This window comes from Amblyomma americanum, chromosome 4 (genome assembly GCF_052857255.1).
Source record: "Amblyomma americanum isolate KBUSLIRL-KWMA chromosome 4, ASM5285725v1, whole genome shotgun sequence".
NCBI lineage: Eukaryota > Metazoa > Arthropoda > Arachnida > Ixodida > Ixodidae > Amblyomma > Amblyomma americanum.
In genome coordinates, this window is record NC_135500.1 from 107,175,207 (window position 1) to 107,190,567 (window position 15,361).

Consider the following 15,361-nt stretch of genomic DNA (forward strand, 5'->3'; position numbering starts at 1 on the left):
ATGTCTACGCCTGATGGGGAGACTACCCGTCATCAGGTTTGCCGTGGAGTTCCTCAGGGAGGAGTTCTTAGCCCAACCCTATTTAACGTGGCGTTGATTGGACTGGTGAATGAACTTCCCGCTAACATTCACATCAGTGCCTATGCTGATGATATCTGCATCTGGGCGTCGGGTTCGACACGTCCGCAAATGCGTGCGAGATTACAACGTGCCGTGTCATCTACTTCAAGATACCTATGGCGTCAGGGTTTGCACTTGGCAGCTGAAAAATGTGCTGTGGTCGCATTCACGCGCAAGTCTGTCTGCCACTACCCGGTAACTCTTCAAGTGGTTGCAATACAATACGTCTCCCACCACAGATTTTTGGGCATTATCATTGACCGCGATCTGTCATGGCCGAGGCATATAAACATGCTAAAGAAAAGACTCACTCTTTTTTGCCATGTGCTTCGCTTTGTGGCAGGCATTAAATGGGGCCCAACGGAGCGCTCCTTGCTTCGACTTTACTATACCCTCTTTATTGGCTACATTCGTTACAGCCTTCCTGTACTCTCTAACATGAGTATTTCCTGCTTGCGGACATTAGAGAGTGTCCAAGCACAGACGCTCAAGATATGCCTCGGATTACCACGTTGTGCCTCGAACAAAGGCACGATTGAGGAATCTCGTGCGTGCCCAATATCGGTCTACCTGTCACACGAACCACTTCGTGTATATTTACGTGCGCTTACACGGCACCGCTGTCAGCCGCTGACGAAGATTTTTGATGAGCGACCGGACAGCAGTTTTGCACGCGCACTGCGCTTCCATCGCTCCGAATTGCCATCAGACTATGCCCTGCCGCATCATTCCTTGCACCCCCCATGGGTAATGGCTCAGCCTTCAGTCTGCCTGCATGTCCCTGGCATAATCAAGAAGTCTGCGATGCCGGTTAGCGGACTGAAGCAACTCGCACTTGCCTACATCTGGTCAGAATACCACAAATGTGTGCACGTCTACACGGATGGATCTGCGTCTCCAAATGCATCAACAGCAGCTTTCGTAATCCCTGCACAAGAGACGACCCGCAGATTCATTTTGGGACACAAGTCTACTTCAACCGCTGCAGAGCTTGTGGGCCTTCGAGAATCGATTCGCCACACCTGCGGAGAACCGCCTCAGGAGTGGTGCATTTTCACCTACTGTAAACCTGCGCTACACATTTTAGGATGCTTCCTACGCCACACAGCCTACCAAGCTCTGGCTCTTGATATCGTTAGTCTCGTATCATTTTCTCAGGGAAACGGCCACCGTATAGTGCTTCAGTGGATCCCCGGACACTGCGGACTCGATGGAAATGAGACCGCCGACGCTGAAGCAAGGAGCGGCTTCAGCAGTGACCTGCGTACAGCTGTACCGTTCTCTATAGTGGACACAACTTGTCTCCTTTCGGAATTGATGAGGAGGGCGACGGCTAGGTACTGGGCCCTGCCAGACACCGGCCACATCCGCCTTAAACGGCTAGATCCGACGATGACCTTTTCAGTTCCTCGCGGAATACCTCGCCCTATTGCATGCGTCATCCGTAGACTACGTTTAAACGTGGCATTCACGCGCAAATACTTGCACTTAATATTAAGGACAAGCGGACTCCCCGGAATGTACCACATGTGGCGTGCTAGAGACTATAGAACATGTTCTAGTGGCGTGTCCAGCGTATGCACGTGAAAGACTCATACTTGCATCTGCTCTAAAGCCTATGGACACATCGCTCCTCTCTGAGGATTTGATCCTCGGCGCTTGGCCAGATAGTTTTAGAACTGTAAAGGCAACGCGAGCGCTCTCACGCTTTTTGAGCGACACGGACCTTGTCTCGCGTTTGTGATGTCAGAAAGTGTGCCTTGTTTTTTTTTTATGTAGTTTTTCATCTGCCTCCTCCCATCATCATCGTCTCCCATCGTGACCTTCTTTTATCTCCTCTTCCGGTCCCCCAGAGCAGAGTAGCAGGCCAGATATTTATTTTTCAGGCCAACCTCTCTGCCCTTCCTATCAATAAATCCTCTCTCTTGGTAGCCTTCCAAGCGGCACGGCGGTTTACGCCACCACTCGAGGGCCTGGCAGTTTAAGGCTGTGGACCAGACGCGATGCTTTGTGCTAAACGAACGGAAGAGAAAGCTCCAAAAGGAGAGCACGGCGCAACAATATGCGAAAAGGTATATTCACACAAAGATACTCGGCGCCAGGGGCGAGTGAAATTCTGCCGCCACGACTCATATTGTGGCGGTACACCGGGTGGAAAGTGTGATCAGCTTGCGTTTTCTTCATACATATCGAAAAATGTAAAGCGTCCCCGGCTGCTGCTGCAACTCTGGTTTGCGGGGCTATAATTGTCCAGGCAGAAGCTGAGGTAGAAGGGCAGGGTGAGCTTAGACAATGACAGCAGGTGCCGTATATGAAATATATACCATATTGTTCGGCGGGTCAACAAATTATTCATGTTTTAAACAGTCATGGTGAAAAACAGCGCAAGCCATACTTCGACATAGTGGCTAGCGCACAAACACGAACAGTATTCAGACAGGACAAACGCTGGACTTTCAACTGAGTTTTACTTCGGAAAGGACGTATTTATACAAGATTTTATCTTCCATTCTCCTTAACTTGCGCCGCTGGTGCCGCCTACAGTTGCAGTCGCGTCAAACTGTGATAATGAAATAGCTAAAAAGCCACGTGTTACAAAAAGGCACGGCGTCATTAAAGTGACAAGGCTGGGGAGCAGAAGTGAAGATTCAAGAAATATGTTTATATAATGTAAACCCGTGGGAAAATATAAAATGTTTTTCAGCACGAGCAGTCTGGAAAAGATATGCCATTTGAATTGGCACCCTTTGTCGGTATACAAGCCGCCGCGGTGGCTCTGTGGTTATGGCGCTCGGCTGCTGACCCGAAAGACGCGGAAATTTCTGCAGCCCTTCACTACGGCGCCCCTCACAGCCTGAGTCGCTTTGGGACGTACGTTACACCCTCATAAACCATAAACATTTGTCGCTATAGAAGAAAGCTAACTTCCTCTCGTGCATATATCCTCACAAATCAAAACCGCTTCTGTATCTCGGCATTCCAACTGCTACCGTACAGCAGGTTTGATCAGCGTCGAACCAGTGCTTTCACCATACAAGCTTCAACATCTCATTTGACATGCTCAGCCTAAGCTCCGACCGATGGCACCACTTTTGCAAGGCCAAGGTGCAATTTCCTTCTGGAAGCATTGTTCCGCCATTGGGCAAGACTCAGAGAGCTAGCAGCAGGCCCGCAGCATCTTTTAAGGTGTCTGCATCCCTCTGCCCAGACGTTGTATTTCTGTTGTATAGCAAAAGTACTGCCTGCCTTCCTTCAGCAAAAAATTCGTCCTTGGTACTTAAACGCCACGGAAACTCTTTGGCGACTGAGAAAAAGCGTGCAGATTCGGCAGGCACTTCGTATCGAATCATGACTTTATCGAATGTCTATCCAGCGTATTTTTTGCTACGCAACAACTCTTGATGCGACATCGAAGAAAATTTATCGTACGTGGACTCGAAAGAAAAAAGTGGACTGGAACAAACGATTTTTTTTGTACGTGAAATGAGCCAAATCTCTAAGTGCAAAGTGAAAAAAAAAACGCCAAAGTTTATTATTCGCACAAACTGTAGCGTTATCCAAGCTGTTATATGATAGGCTTCACAGGTTAGAACAACCCTACACCACAATTTAATGAAAAAAAAATATAAATAATTTAGCCAATATCAGCGTGAAAAACTTTGGTTTTGACATTTTTTCGATGTGAAAATCTGGATCTGACTCCTTTTTGTTCAGAAAACTTAATCTCTATAGCTGTTTTCAAGCTTCGTTTATTGAAATAATGCGTAAAATTGAGTATGCTGCGAATACAGCAGGAGAAAAATGAGAACATTTATTGTGCGGAATCAGAGGCACTGTTTTGCTTCAACAAGAGCAACGAAAGGAGAATAGCAGGCTTCCGCCGCAAGCCCTGACTTGGAAGCCCTTTTTTTTCCTATTGTTCGCACATCGGAAGTGGAAAAGTAAACTAGCTAGAATATATGGGATGTAGAACATATTTTACTTCCCTGTAGCGTTCTAAATTCATGAGTAGTAGCGAAATGGCAGACGTGTACAGAACGCAAGACGACAGGATAAGAGCTACGTTTGTCGTTTCCTGTCTGTCTCTGGTAATAATGAATTGAGAAATCCCCTGCTAACTAGCCCTACTAACCGCTTGAACTTTCCCTGTAGCAGGGGTGCATCCTTGCTTCATTGCCGGCGGGGCTAATGACCCCATCGTTATGGTTGTCTTCTGCGTTCAGATCTTCCGCCGATCTTTTCATATCCTCTGCAGTTGATGAGGAAGTAGCTCTGGGGAAGTAATAATTGAAACCACGCTCGAATCTGTTTGAATTACGAGGCTCAAAGTGACGAAGAAGGCTCTCACAAGCGGATTTGAGGCTCATGTTAATCCGTACACCTCTTATGAAAATGGTGTATAGACTGTCTATATAGGCATCCCATAGACTATATCGCCTTCCAATAGATATTTCCTTTCGTCTATTCACAGTCTATAGCAAAAGTATATGCCCATAAATCTATAGATTGCTTATAGACTGTCAATAGGGTTTGTATTACCTACAGACTACTCTATATGATTTGTCTATATAAATTCAATTCACATTATAGACAAATATCTATGGACAGTTTATAGACTGTGAAAAGAAATTTTTACTGGTTATCAGCAGGATCTGCCTCATTTTTAATTTGGCATCAGATTTGTTAACAGGTTTTCTAGGTGTTACTGGGCACCTTTCGTTCTCACAGCTTCTGCAGAAGACCCATGAATGAGCTCTCCATTACAGCAAAATCTGACTTAGTTTTGAATTCTGGACTTATCTTGTTTTAAAAAAGCTTCTAAAATTCAACCCAAATGCTAAAAAGACAGATGGTGGTCATCGCAGTGCCCTGTGTACACCAGACACCTGAAAGATGAATTGGTGGTAATTGAAAGATGCCTTGCCCTTACAGAAATTTCTTTAGACAGTCCATAGACTGCCTACAGACTTTAGTCTATGAAGTATATAAACTTTATATAGACAAATCCTAAAGACTACTCTATAGACAGTCAATAGATTTATGGCCATAGACTTTTAGTAGACACTGTAGAAGCTTGGGCAAGTTGGTGTGACATGGTTTTTTCAGCAGTGCAGGGGACAAAGGACGTGACAAGTGCATAGACACGGCGCTTAGTAGACTTTTGTCTATGCAGTCTATAAATGTCTACTGAAAGTCTCATAGCCATAGGTCTATGGGCAGTCTATAGATTTATGGTCATACACTTAATTCCTTTAGATTTGTGTCTATAAGCAAGTCTACTGGTCCAGTAGACATAGGTCTATAGACTGTCTATAGAAATTATAGACTGTCTATAGACATTCTATAGATTTACGATCTGGCAATGCTGTAGACATTTGGCTATAGTCAGTCTATAAACCTCTGTCTACTAAACCTTCAGTAGACCATTGTCTGTAGACGGACAGTCTACAACTGCTGAAAAAGGTCACCACACGGTCTTCAAAAATGATATGAAAATCAATATACTCACAAATTTACTTTATTTCCAAGCTATCCAGGCTGGGAATATGCAATACATGCACCATAAGAATGCACCACATCATAAAAATAAACGTTGGAAGTAACGATCCGGCCAGTTTCCTTTCAAGCATTCTTGAAGCCTGTTGTCTGCAGTCAAGTTATCCAAGCATGTTGACTTGTACAGCGCAAAGAAAAAACTGATATAAGGATAACTTCAAAAAAAAGTTCTACGCCATCTATACATTGGCTTTGCAAAGCAAGGCATATCTTGGGTATACCATTCTAGGAAGGCAATTTTGATCGCTTTCGGTATGGTTTTATGGGGTCCAAAGAACCAAGGTGACTCAGGCTATGAGAGATGCTGTAGTGAAAGGCTGCGGGAAATTTCGACAACCTGGGCTTCTTTACCGTGCACTGACATCGCATAGTACACGGGCTTATAGCATTTCCGCTCCATCAAAATGTGACCGCCGAAGCCGGCATCGAAGCTGCGTCTTTCAGATTACCAGTTGATCCCGATAACCACTGAGCCACCGTGCTGGCTTCATCGTTTCAGTGAATAAGCATGACAAATTTTAAATGTTTTTCATAAAACATTGTAACAAAGACTCATAATTCCTGGAGCAATCTCCATCTGCACTAAATACCTGATATCGGTACTGACTCTGTATGGCATTACTTTTACGTTGGAACAGAAGACTTCGAAGAATTGTGCCACATTTCAGCACTGACTCACTACGAGCTGTTGTAAATGTCATCCCCATAAAATCCACATTCGATGCTCCTTGCACAGGGATCCCAACAGAAGTATACTGCAGCATTTATTCTTGTACCCGCTATTGAACAAGCGCTTCAAAACACCCTGCGTGAATCCTGGTACGTACGCCGATACTCAAACGGGCACAAGCCATGCAAAAGCTACCCAGTAGACTGCGAACCAGTTCACCACAGTTTTGCGCCCATAACTTGAAGCACAAATAGGGAATAGTATTGTCATGCATCAGCGCGGGCTCTTAGAAACAAGCAGTTTGCAGCACTTCCATGGAGAACGCATTGTCCAGGAAAACTGAAGCAGTAGGTAGTGGCTGCAGCGGTGCCTTTTCAAAAGCTGGCATGAGCTTGGGACAACATACGCATTACTGTCAATACCGTCACAAGTTCACTTAGTTTTCCTTCAAGTGCAGCCCGAACAGCGCAGTAAAGAGGTGGTTCCTGCATGCAGGTAACCTTACCTACTTCCCTAACGCTACTAGAAATATCAACGAACGCAACGAACGCACTCCAACTAGGAACTATTTCAATGAAACAATGAAGTCTTCAACCACAGGCGCAGCCATAACACAGCGCGAGCTGAACTGCATTCGTTTGCGCAAATAAGCGCCGAGTAACATTGGCGCTTACGTAATGTAGCAGTCTGAGAACGGAAACGCACACTGTGCCTTTCGCGCAAATGCTGTTAGAGAAATTTGTGCACGCATAAGCGGGGTTCATGAACTAGCCTCTCGGAACAAAATGTAAGCCATCGCTTCTCGAGGCGACCTTTACTCGGCTTTTGGAATGAAAGCGCAGGCCAGCGGCTCGGATGACAGGGATGGAGGAATCCGTGCGTTTTCAACGTATACAGGATGGGCAACGTATAGGTTCTTCGCGGTGTTTGTACACGCTGACAGTTCGCGCCGGCAACGACTTTTGTTGAACCATCACACTATTACCATTCCTCCAGCGCCGCTTGAACCCAACTTTGGCAAATGTCCTGCGCTCCAGTCTATCATAGCGTTACAATATATCTTTGGTGAAACGTCGCGGTCCACGACGCGCGCTGAGCGAGAGTCTACACGTAACAAGCAATGCACACCGCTCAACGTACAGCACTCCATGGTCCGGATAGGCGATAGCACAAAGATTTAAAAAATAAACGCAATCCACCGCAGAACGCGAGTGTGCGTTTGTGGAGGCGCCAAGTAAAACTAGCTCACATGGGCATAGTTCTACTTCGGCCGTAATACACGGGCTAACTGATATTTCTGGCCGCGCATCTACTTTGCAACGCGAAAAAGCCAGTGGACAGTTTGCGCAGAGCATCTTACCATCACGGGTTTCGCACCGACTGCATTTCCGCCCTTTAGGAACAACTTAACGGAACAGACGACATAAGCGGCATTCCGCTGCTTGTAACGCAGCACACAAAGGAGGATAGAAGTTTGTGGCTGCTCAGATAATCTGCTATGCACACACAGCTCGTCGTATAGTGGCTTAGGAGACAAATTTAATAAAACATAATCGTGTAGACTTACCGCGAGTGGACGATTAAGTTATTTCGTTCGAAACGTAACCGACGTAATCCACGGACCACGGGTGAACACGCCGACGACACCGACACATTCGCGCACACAGTTGCTTGCAGCCCGAATGATTTTCAGCCGTCTCGTATCTTTCGTGTCGTATGCGCCGTATCTTTACCATTCGCACTCTTGCCGTGTCTAGATTTATCTGGTATCCAAGACCACAGAGGGCAATTGGTTTATCAGCTTAAATTCTTCCCTCGCGCTTTAAAAACCGCATTGTTTTATCGAAAACAAGGCAGAAACCTTAGAGCTTTTTCTATTCGCGCCGCTCCCACCGAACAGTATGTGGCATGCTATTCGAATAATTAAAAAGTTGCAAAGCATAGTCTTTTTTTTTGCGTGTGTTTGTGTTTAGAAAACTTTTATGGATGACATCAGCGTGTCATCAGCTCCGAAGCAGCAGGTTTATATAAGGGGAGGAAAGAAGAAATACTGCCTTTGAGATTGTTGCGTCGCAACACTTTTCCACGTGAATGCAAACGGTAAAAGTATAAATGGCAAGATGCTAATCGCGCAGAGGACGATGCTCTTTGAGACGCTTCTAACGGTTTTATAAGAGATGAACACATGCTTGAATTCTCACACCCGTCTTTCATTTTCAGGAAGTTTTAAAGAGAAATGTGGAATCAGTGACGAAACGTTTCTGAGTTAAGCGCGGTGGGCAGTAACGATTGAAAGATGGAATGGAATTGTCTCGAGTGATTCCTTTAAGACAGAGCGTGTTCGTTTGGCGCAGTACAGTCTGCGGGCACTCTTACTTCTGCAACGGCTGTCTTTCCATGATTTTCCTCTTATCATTGAGTGTTCTTTATCGGTGTTGACCACATACGGCCCTGTATGACGAGAAGGAGCTTTTTAAGAGTTCTAAATACAATATACAGGATGGTGTCGCATTGTCCTCATCCAATATTTTTTTTTTAATTCCCGAAACAGCGAAGGAGGTGGAGGACTCTAGCGATTGTTGCGGTCACCCGCTGCAGGGTTCCTCTCGGGATCAATTGCAAAAAAAAAAAAACAAATTGAAGTTATTACAAACTTAGTCGAAAGGCAGTATATAGATTGTCTGCATTCAAAAAGAAATTGGGATTGTTATAGACTTTGGTCTATGGATAGTCTACAGACTGTCTACAGACAAAAGGAGATTAAGGCTATTATAGACTTTAGCCTATAGATATTCTATCAACCGTCTATAGACAAAAGGCAATTAAGGCTGTTATATACATTAGTCTATAGATAGTCTATAGACCGTCTAAGACACAATGAAATTATGGCTGTCATAGACTTAGGCTATAGATAGTCGATAGACCATCTTTAGACGAAAGGAAATAAGACAGTTGCAGACTTTAGTCTATACATAGTCTATAGACAAAAAGAAACTAAGGCTCTCATAGACTTAGGCTACAGATAGCCTATAAATAGTCTATAGACGAAAGGAAATTAAGGCGTTCTAGGTATAGACTAAAGAAAATTAGGCTGTTTTTCAAAACGATATTTCCAGAGGTCATTAATAGCTCTTATATTACACCGCCTGCGCCAAAGCAAAAAAAAAACGAAACATTACAGTGGTCGCTGAAAGCGACCTGATGATCTATGACGGGGCAGCCAAATCCTCTGTCTAGTCTTTTCGTTTCTAATCTGGATACAGCGTACAAAAAAGTTTTCTACCGCTTTAAAACAGCCCTAAAAGGAAATTGCAGGGAGCCTAAATTTACGATAGACGTCCGGAACCCTACAAGGATTTTCTTCGCGAAAACGTGCCTACGTTGCTGAGAAAATTTCGAATGACTGCCCCTGATTTCCTCCTTCCCTTTACACTCCCACGCAACGAGGACGGTGCTACGTGCTTTTTACGACGTATAACCTTACGAGCTCTCAGCGAATCAGCGAAAACGAACGTAAACAGAACCGCTTAGTTACAGTGGCTCGGTTCACACATCGGACCACCCTTTGTTGCAGTATTCGTCAACAGATGGAGCCACCGTCCTGTTCATCGTCCGTCATGCTGCGCAGCGCGTCTTGTAAAGTCACTGTGGTGGCTTCCCGGTTAAGAGAGAGCGCGAATGGCCCTGATAGCTTGTGCTTGCCTTGTTCTTGCAAACCATCTGCGCACAATGACGTCACAAAGGACTACTAGGCGGCAAGCAGAGCGAGCGACGCTTCGCATTCCCCTATCTGCGCAGCACTGCCACGCTGCTTTCCTTCTGTTCTGGCGATACTTGACCGCTGAAATAGCGTTTGACGTGAAAGTGATCAGCCAGTCATGGCCAACGAAGAGTTCCCTTCTTCGTACGCAGGTCTCGATTTCTGCAGTTTAGACCGTAGCGTGAATGCAGCGTGTGAATGCAGATCTATGAGTGTCAATAAATGCATTTCACTTTTACACAGTTCTCTGCCTTATCTAAATTCTGTTCACGGGATTAGTGCCAAATTTTTAATATTTGCATGCTAGGGCTCACTGTCTACGCTCCAAAGACGATTAAGCCTATATAGGAGTAAAAAGGGAGTAAGCTGTCGTCTAGCGCACTCCCTTTTAGGGGCAATGTTCTCCGAAAGCAGTTCAAACCACCAAGAAATGTGATTCGATTTTAAGATTTTACTGAAAAAAAACGTTCGAGATCACTGCGGTAACCCGCATTGGAGGAATGCGAAAGCGTTGACGCCTCCTCGCCCCTCTTTGCCCCCCTTTGCCTCCCTTTGCCTCTTGATTGGATATCGGTTTCCTCTGATTAGACCGCTTTCACCTCAAACTTCTTTAGAGCTTTCAAATTTGGCGCCACGCTTGACTCCGGCCACACCACCGGTTTTTCATATTTGGCTCCAAGCTTTGGCTCCACCCACTTCCGGTGTTTTCAAATTTGGCGCCACTTTTTCTCTAGCCACGCCCACTTTTTGGACATTTTTGGCTCTGATTAATTACCTACTAATCCGATTGTGAATTTTTTTTTTTGCGCAGCATCCTCACATCATTCTCTTTCGTTTACAACCACACGTTTGATGCTAGATCTTCTGAGAACGTCACAACTGCTGCCGGCACGTTTTGATGACACGAAACCGTCGACATAGTTTAGAAATGCTTTCGCATTCAAAAATAATCACTGCAGTCTTCAGCCTCGGTTCGCGCCTACCATGTATGGCATTCCAGCCATACGATTGTCAAGACGAGCCAAACAGAGAAAGAGCCCGCACGGCAGGTCATATCGGTCCCCAAGCTTTGCCGCAACAACAAACACTCCACAGATCTCTCATCCAACCTTTTTTCATTTGTTTAAGCATCTTACTCATCTCTCACTTCATAGTTTTTATGCACAGAGGCAATAAACATCGCTCCAAAGAAAAAAAAAAATCTCTCATTCGCATGAGCTGCGTGCGCATTATAGCGTCCCCTAAAGGACCAGTCGTGTCGTCACATTATACTTCGCTTGTTTGAAGTGCAATGATATGGGTTTCGTAAGCATTCACGATGTGATAAAGTGTGACAGCACCTTTGAATTGCTATAGTGCACGTATGGCAACGCGAACTTACTTCACAGATTTCATTCTGTGTAGTGAAACCAAGCCGACCGCAAGGTAGTTATACCACGCAAGGGTCATGACACCCAAGGTCATGACACATGCGGCCAGCTAACAAAAATGAACAATAAACGGGTAGATGAACCGAATATTCTCCTGTATAGGTATCTGGCACATGCACATAATTTGGCACATGCACACAATAATAAATTCTTTATTGGTGCAATGACATGGTTTCGCAAAGACAAAAAGTTACTTCAAGCAGTGACTGGCACGTATGGCGGTGAAGCAGAGTAAAAAGGAACGAACATTATAGGAGGCGCCAGGCTCCTACAGTTCACAAACGTTTCTGCGTGCTCCAACTTTGATACTTCGGCATACTGCACAGTTCCTGCGAGAGCTGCGGAGCTCCTGCGGGGTATTTCACAGCCAAAAAACGGGCGACTGTAAAAATCGACAGCTGTAAACTGATTACCTGATGTGCAATAAACTTTTCCGATAACACTCCCAGTGTAGTTCCATGTGGCTGCAAAGCTATGTCTAACAACTGTCCATGCAGTGCGACCGATTGAGCACTGTCAATTATCCGGAGTAGTATAAACGGAAGATAACGATTTGAAAGCATGCTTAGTGTATTTGCTAGTAGACGTTCGTGTTCACCACAAAGGCCAAAGTGGAACACGTCACTCCTATGTTTTAATAGCCCCGCCCCTGGCATTCGTTAGCGGCGGCGGCGGTGACGTTACGAGTTCGGCCCATTTCGCACTGCGAACGGGGAACCAAACACGCTGCAGTTTTGTCACCGGCTTGTTTGTAACGCTGCTGCACGAGCTCCGTCGAAGATGTCGCAGTGAAGAAATGTCCACTCAGGATACGGAGAATTTAACAAAACTTGCGCGTCGCGGACTTTGCTCCTTGCTTTTTTTCTTTCTTTTTTTGTACATGAACAGAGCATCAGAAATGTAATTCCTGCTCATAAAAGCTAGCATTATCTGTGACTTTGCACACTGCCGTTGTGAAGCGTAGCTCGGACGGAACGGCGGCTCAGTCGTCGTTGTCCGTGGCAGGTCCCTTGTGGCGCCCGTATATGCGGTCGTGCACTGACGGCTTGGGCCGGATGTTGTAGAGCCCCCGAGATCCGTACGCGCAGAACGGGTAGTCCCGGAGCTTGTCCCTGCGCATGTAGAGGCGGGCCAGCCATTCGCCGCAGGGCACAAACGAGGAGCCGTAGGCCAGGTAGCCCCAGCGCAGGGGCCGGTCGGGCATCCCAAACGGCGGCCACGGAGTCGGCATCAGGTGAGCTTCGGCGCCGCTCCGCCACGACAGCACCAGCGCCAGCGCCAGTGGCAGCAGCACGAGCGGCAGGGTCCCACCGAACCGTCGGAGTTGCGGTGGCATCCCTGAAATGCGGAAACGGGGGATTTTTTTTCCTCAATTCGCGCTTTTTCTTTCAATGTTCGCTTCCTGTTAATCTGCTAAACTTTGCAACATAATCAGATGATGTGCGGCCCCTGTCAAAACCGCACGGGTCTACAGAGTTCACAGCCTCATCATCATCATCAGCAGCAGCCTGACTACGTTTAATGCACGACAAAGACTCCTCCCATTTACTCCCAATTGATCTTCTCCTGGGCCAGCTGCGGTCCTCTCACCCCTTCAGACTGCCTCACCACTTCATCAAAAAGCTTAGCGGGACAGTTATGGCAGCCCTGATGCTGCAAAGCTCCCCAGAGGTGAAGACGAAAGGCCTGCTCACCGTGCACGGATTAAGGGGCTGCAGCCCGGGCCACCACCAGACATCATCATCATCAGCCTTACTACTCCCACTGTGGGCCAAAGGCCTCTCCCACGTCTCTCCAATTAAATCTGTCCTTTTCCAGCTTCGGCCATCGTATCCCTGTGGACCTTATGAACAATGGACCGTACGAGTCGGACAGTTTTGATAAACATGATGCGTACTTTCTAGCTTAACCACTAGTAGTATACATGCAGGTTCGTGTAAAATAGGGACAGGTTCAACAACTCGTCAGAAGTCCTGTGGTCCCAATTTCATAAATGATGATGATGATTATGGATTTTTTTGGCGCAAGGGCAGCTATGGCCAAAGAGCGCCATGTCACAAGGTATTTTTTCTTTTTCTCAAGGTGGGGTCAGAGACCCATTTCCCAAGCATTTCCCCCTAAATAAGCCGAGCACCAGACCAGGGGAAAGCTTGTACCCATTGTATCACCGGTGGGTACCCGGCGGCACTGGGGATCGAACCCCGCACCTCCCGCATACGAGGCGGATGCTCAACCACTTGGCCACCGCTGCGGTCCAATTTCGTAAATAACATGCACATTCTGCTTTCAGTGGGACTAAAATTGTGTGCTAAAAAATATTCTCCTTCTCTTCAGCTCGCCCAGACTGTGCCGTTATGCGCACCGTGGGGCGAGTAATCCGGGCTGCGTGGGCTCGCACGCAACTTCAGGCATGTTATATTACCACAGCTATCATTTCTCTTGTTCCTCTTTGTCAGAGGCATACAGATTGCGGAGCACGGTGGCAGAATTTGTAGCATTGAAACGCTTATACTGAAGCTGGAATATTAAATGCAGTGAAATGCGGCATGAACGAACGTCAGCTGAAAAACAATTATCAGTTGAACGAAAATTTGCGAAACCGCCCATCGAAACCACATTCTTTCCTATGCAGATATGGTTCATTTCACTGAGCTTCCCCGTGTTGCAACTTTCAGTTCATCGAACTTTTTGGGAACCATTGTCGAGCTCCTTCCGGGTCAAAATACATAATTTCCAGAACATGTAGCAATTTTCGTGCGCGAATCTTCGCGCACTAGGATTCTGAATCTAAGCACCTGGCGAAACTTCGCAGTGCCACACTTTACCCCGTGAAACATAGGGATTTTTTATATGCTCCAGCTATGGCTTTTAGCTTGATGAGTAGCGGAATGTATCAGATAGAGCACCTGCCTTACTCTCAGTTTGAGGAGCAGGTCGAAGAAGAGCCTGCTTTCGAACAATATGCAACGGGAAATGTGTAGCATTTGTGAACTTATAAATGTTGAAAGGTTTTGCCGCCATCTGGACTTCGTACAACACATGCAGAAAGTACAGACTAACTCGCCCGAGTTGCGAAACAGGCCGTGGTGAATGCAAAAATTCACCGAATACTCCATTTCATCAAAGGTGCCTGTTGCACAATGAGGGGAATTTTCAGTATTGTAAAATAAGTGGCCTTAAAAACCATTAGAATGCTTAAACCTTGCTTTGATTCATAAAAATGAGTGTCTGCAGGCTCTGTTAAACCCAGCGAACTTCCACCGAAGTGAGCATGTCCTAAAGGCAACCTGAAGCAACCTAGTAATGACCTCGCAGACTTGTGAGGCATTTCTGAACGCTGATTCGAGAGCTGTCTAGCGCGACACGCGTCGGGAAGCCAGCACAGACGTCCCTAAACGACTGCCTCTGCAAGTGCGTGCATCCACCCTGAAGTTGTCTTCCCGGACTTGCAAAGACGTGCGCAGCCCATTCACACGTCTTCACACAAGGCAAGATCCCTCACTCCACGAATCCATCGCATTTTTGCCTAAAAACGGATGCTGTCGTTTGTGAGATTACACTCCTTTGCGATGTTCAGCGCCGTTGAGTACCCCCGGCTTTGTGCTGGGTACAAAGCTTTCCTCTGGCCTGGGGCTCGGCTTCTCCGGGGTGATAATCTTGGGGAAAATTGGACCTTCGACCGTATACCTTGTCAATGGTACATGGCGCTCTTTGCCCAAAACTGCCTTGAACCATTAAAAATTCGTCGGAGACAGTTATGACTGCTTGCATGTGGGACTGCGAAAGCATTACTGTTCCTGAATATATCAACACCCCCCCCCCCCA